This window comes from Lathyrus oleraceus, chromosome 7 (genome assembly GCF_024323335.1).
Source record: "Lathyrus oleraceus cultivar Zhongwan6 chromosome 7, CAAS_Psat_ZW6_1.0, whole genome shotgun sequence".
Taxonomy (NCBI): Eukaryota; Viridiplantae; Streptophyta; class Magnoliopsida; order Fabales; family Fabaceae; genus Lathyrus; species Lathyrus oleraceus.
In genome coordinates this window covers 285,324,574-285,330,573 of record NC_066585.1, presented here as the reverse complement: position 1 = coordinate 285,330,573, position 6,000 = coordinate 285,324,574, and positions in this window count along the sequence as shown.

Sequence of the window (6,000 nt, the reverse complement as noted above, 5' to 3'; positions counted from 1 at the left end):
TGCTGGGTAGAATGCCAAGCCGAGACAAGGAAGTCTGTTGGGGAGATGATTACAATCTTCTGGACCCTGGCACTGCTGTTGGAGATGCACAGCACCAAGAACTCTGTGGGGAAATGACCGGCCACACTGTGTTTTGGCAACAACAAGATACCGAGACTCTGACTAGGGAGAGAATGGAACTGAGAGCTTGCTGCTGAGGAAAGCCACAGTGGTTCTGGAAACCATAATCTGCGAGAGAGACGACTCAGCGGGGGAAGCAAACACTGATACGGTACCGAGATTCTGCTTCAAGAAAGGAGACCACAGATCTAGCTTCGAGATCATCGATCTGGCATCGAGCTCTGAGGAGCAGCCGCTTCTGCTGGGAAGATTTAGTCTGGCACTGTCAACTCCGCTGGGGATATACAGTCTGACACTGTCAACTCTACTGGGGAATGTATAGTCTGAAACACATGCTTGGGGAAGCACCATAGTGAGAACCTGCTGGGAATTGAAGAATCCAATGCTCTGATCAGCTCTATTCTGAATAGACGATTCAAAGTACTTAAAATTTACAACGATTTTAAATGTTCATTGAGCATGTACCTGTAAAGGTCTTATGTTTCATGATGCAATGTTTATCAAAAATTCGGACGTCATTTTTGCAAACAAAACAGTAAAATGAAAATGAACACATAGATGTACTAAATAACATGATTTTATTGATTGAATGGCCTCTGAATAGGCATTTACATCAGGAAGCAATCCCTGGAAAGAGGTAATTGCACAAAAGATAAAAACAAAAATTAATCTAATGGCGATGTGAAATGGATTTCTATCGGGTTCCAATTCTGCTATGACTCGCTCGTCTTCAAGATCCTCCAGATGATCAACTTTCTGAAAAAGGTGATTGAACTGTTTCTTATCCTTCGAACGCTTCCAATTATCGATACGGGATGAGATTCAGAACTACTCAGACTGCAGCCATTCGCTTAATCCCTAACTTTTGCCTGGATCGCCCTTTCGGGTTTTCAATCCACCGGGATACCCATTTTCGCCTAAGTTTCCTTTTCAGGTTTTCAACTTACCGGGTGTACAATCTTTTCATTTTTAATCCCTGATTTTTGCCCGAACCTTTTCATTTCCTTGGTTCGTCGGGATGCTCATTTTTTTTGCCTGGACTATTCTTTTTATTGTCCAGCGGGTCTATTTTATGCGAAGTATTTTTTAACTGCGTCTGAGTTCACAGGGGAAGTGAAATCTTCACCATCCATAGTTGCAAGCATTAAGGCCCCACCATCGAAAATCTTGGTGATAATGTATGGTCCATCATAGTTAGGAGTCCACTTGCCCCTGTGATCTGTTTGAGGAGGAAGGATCCTTTTCAACACTAAATCTCCAACTTGGAAGCATTGAGGACGCACTTTCCGATCAAAGGCTCTCTTCATCCGACTCTGATACAACTGCCCATGACAAATGACTGCCATTCGCTTCTCTTCGATAAGACTCAACTCATTGAACCTTGTCCGAATCCATTCAGCTTCGTCTAACTTGACATCCAACAGGACTCTTAGAGAAGGAATCTCCACTTCAACAGGTAGGACTGCTTCCATACCATACACAAGGGAGTAAGGGGTTGCCCCGGTCGATGTACGTACTGAAGTACGGTACCCATGCAAGGCGAAGGGTAGCATCTCATGCCAATCTCTGTACGTGACGACCATCTTCTGCACAATCTTCTTTATGTTCTTATTTGCTGCCTCAACAACGCCGTTCATCTTAGGGCGATAAGGGGAAGAATTGTGATGCTGAATGTTGAAGTTCTGGCATAACTCCTTCATCATTTTGTTATTGAGATTAGAACCATTATCAGTAATGATTCTTTCGGGAATCCCATAACGACAAATGATTTCTTTCTTGATGAATCGGGCAACCATATGCCTGGTGACATTCGCAAATGATGCTGCTTTGACCCACTTGGTAAAATAGTCGATGGCGACAAGGATGAAGCGATGCCCATTGGAGGCAGTCGGCTCAATCTTTCTAATCATATCGATGCCCCACATAGCAAACGGCCACGGCGAAGACATCACATTCAGAGGATTCAGCGGCACATGCACCTTATCAGCATAAATCTGGCATTTATGACACTTCTGAGCATATTTGAAACAATCAGATTCCATGGTCATCCAGTAATAACCTGCTCTCAACAATTTCTTAGCCATTGCATGTCCGCCGGCATGAGTACCGAAGGAGCCTTCGTGAACTTCTTGCATTAACATGTCTGCTTCGTGTTTGTCCACGCATCTGAGCAAAACCATGTCGAAGTTCCTCTTATACAGCACATCGTCCTTGTTCAAGAAGAAACTGCCTGCCAATCTTCTCAAAGTCTTTCTGTCATTGTTGGATGCCCCTGCAGGGTACTCTTGATTCTTCAGAAAGCACTTGATGTCGTGATACCAGGGTTTGTCATCAACTACCAGTTCAACAGCAAACGCATACGCGGCCCTATCAAGACGCATAACATCGATCTTGGGAGCATGGTTCCACCGAATCACCTTGATCATGGAGGATAGTGTAGCAAGTGCGTCTTCCATCTGGTTCTCATCACGAGGTATATGATACAGTTTTATTGTTGTGAAGAAAGTCAACAGTCTTCTCGTGTAATCTCTGTAAGGGACCAGAGTAGGCTGGAGAGTATTCCAATCACCATTCACTTGATTGATCACCAGAGCTGAATCTCCCAAGATGTCCAGAGTCTTGATTCTCAAATCAATGGCTTGCTCAATACCCAAGATACAGGCCTCATATTCAGCTTCATTATTGGTGCACTCAAAAGTCAGACGAGCGGTGAAAGGCATGTGGGCACCTTTCGGAGTAGTAATGACAACACCAATTCCACTTCCTCTGGCATTGACGGCCCCATCAAACGTTAGCGTCCACTTTTCATCAGGATCAGGTCCCTCCTCAACAACTGGCTCTTCACAGTCTTTCATCTTGAGGAACATGATGTCTTCATCTGGAAAATCAAACTTCATCGGCTCATAGTCTTCAATCGGTTGTTGAGCGAGATAATCTGACAAAATACTCCCCTTGATGGATTTCTGGGATGTATACTGGATGTCGTACTCTATCAGTACCATTTGCCAACGAGCAACCCTTCTGGTGAGAGTTGGCTTCTCGAATATATACTTGACTGGATCCATCTTGGAGATCAGTAAGGTTGTGTGAGTCAGCATGTATTGCCTTAATCGCTTAGCAGCCCATGCAAGTGCACAACATGTCTTTTCAAGCATTGAGTATCTCGACTCGCAGTCTGTGAATTTCTTACTCAGGTAGTAGATGGCATGCTCTTTCCTACCTGTCTCGTCGTGTTGACCGAGAACACAACCCATGGAATTGTCAAGTACTGTCAAGTACATAATCAGTGGTCTCCCTGGGACTGGAGGCATAAGGATGAGAGGATTCTGCAAATACTCCTTGATCTTCTCGAAAGCCCTTTGACAATCATCATTCCACCTGATAGCCTGATCTTTCCTCAACAATTTGAAAATTGGCTCACACATGGCCGTTAGGTGAGAAATGAACCTTGCAATGTAGTTCAACCTCCCTAAGAAACCACAAACTTGTTTCTCTGTTCTCGGCTCAGGCATTTCCTGTATCGCTTTTACTTTGTCAGGATCCACCTCAATCCCTTTTCCACTAACAATGAAACCCAACAGTTTTCCAGATCTCACCCCGAAAGTACACTTGTTTGGATTAAGCCTCAACTTGAATTTTCTCAAACGCTCAAACAATTTCTGCAGATTCACCAAATGTTCTTCTTTTGTCTGAGATTTGGCAATCATATCATCAACATAAACCTCGATTTCATGATGAATCATATCATGGAAAAGAGTCACCATAGCTCGTTGATATGTTGCTCCAGTATTCTTCAGACCAAACGGCATCACCTTGTAGCAGAAGGTGCCCCATGGGGTTATGAAAGTTGTCTTCTCCATGTCTTCTGGTGCCATCTTGATTTGATTATAGCCAGAAAAGCCATCCATGAAGGAGAATACCGAGAACTGAGCCGTGTTATCCACCAAAACGTCGATGTGAGGAAATGGGAAATCGTCTTTAGGACTAGCTCTATTCAGATCCCGGTAGTCAACACACATTTGTACCTTGCCATCCTTCTTAGGTACGGGAACGATGTTTGCAACCCATGGCGGATAATTGGTAACTGCTAGATGTTGGTGTAAGCCCTAGAGGCCAATACTTTTGGTACTTGTATCGAATTATTTATTAATAATAAAAGGCATTTTCTTTATTATGGTTGATTAATAAAGTCCCTAGAATAGATAGTCTGTTTAATGTATTAAGTGTGACTTAATCATGAGAACACATTAAACATAAGGGCACTATTCTTAAAGTATCCGTAGTCGAGCTTTAATGTGAAGTGGGATAACATTAAAGCATTAAGACTATTATGTTTGTAGACTGATGATCATATCTCATGGATCATGGATAAAGAGTTATCAAGTCTTAAACATAGGTATGAATATTAGGAGTAATATTTATACCGGATTGACCCGCTATGAGAATACTATATAGAAAGTTATGCAAAGTGTCATAAGTTATTCTCATGGTGATAATAGTGTATACCACTCTTCGACCTGAAACCACTATGGATCCTTGATGTAGAGTCGAGTGCTTTATTGCTGATCCAACGTTGTCCGTAACTGGATAACCATAAAGACAGCTGATGGGTACTCCACGAAGCATGCTGAGGGGCATGAGTGTCCTAGATGGAATTTTCCAGTCCTGCGTAACAGGATAAATGTCTATGGGCCCAATATTGAACTGGACAAGGGTGACACGGTCTATACCTTGTGTTCAATATAGACATAAGGGCAAAGGGGTAATTATACACATAATTATTATCACAGGAGGTTTTGTCAGATCACATGACATTTTCGTGACTTGGGTAGCAGTGATGTGTTGCTAGATACCGCTCACTGTTTATTATGTTAAATGTGTGATTTAATATAATTGCCAACGCCGCGAAAACCTATAGGGTCACACACAAAGGACGGATTGATGAGAGATAGAATGATTAAGGAACATCGTAAGGTACGGTGTACTTAAGGAGAATACGAAATATGGTAAGGTACCAAGTACTTAAGTGATTTTGGCATATTATGAGATATAGGCCAAAATGCACTTAAGTGGGCTTTTTGGCTTGAAGCCCACACAAGTGGTTCTATAAATAGAGCTCTTGTGCAGAAGCTTTGTATGGGAATACAACACAACTGAAGAGTTGGAATTTCGTATCTCTCTCTCTCACTCAAAGCCTTCATTCATAACAGCTAGCACTGCGATTGAAGGAATCCGTTCGTGTGGACTGAGTAGAGACGTTGTCATCATTCAACGTTCGTGATCGCCCCGTGGATTTGCTTCAAAGGATTCGATCATTATCAGAGATCTGCACCAAAGGTTTGAATCGCCACAAGAGGTAACGATTCTATCACTGATCATGCTCATTCGTAAGGATCACTAATGGAGAAAATTTTAAATTCCGCTGCGCCTTGGATGGCAATTCTCCAACAGTGGTATCAGAGCCACTTACGAAACTATGAATCTGATAGCTGTTTTTGTTCTGTAATAATATGATTAAAACAGAATGAATCAAAGGTTAAATTGAGATCGATCAAGTTACATATATGTGATATATGTAACCCTGATGCAAAATACATTATATATGATATAATGTTCTTGTTTCGTTCATTCAAAACCTCGATGATTGTTTTCCTTTGAGCGATCAATGGTCGTTTGCTTCTTGATCCGACATTAGTATGGTGAAGCAATGACGTGTTGATCAATCATACTGAATTAACAATCGAGACGTGTTTGACGGTCTGAAATTGGTGCATTAGGGTTAGTGACGGCACAAGGGTTGTGTTGTCAGAGAGTTATGCGATTGGGGTTTGAACGCACAAGAGTTGTGCTTCCTAAACACTTTTCCGAACAGTGTTAACC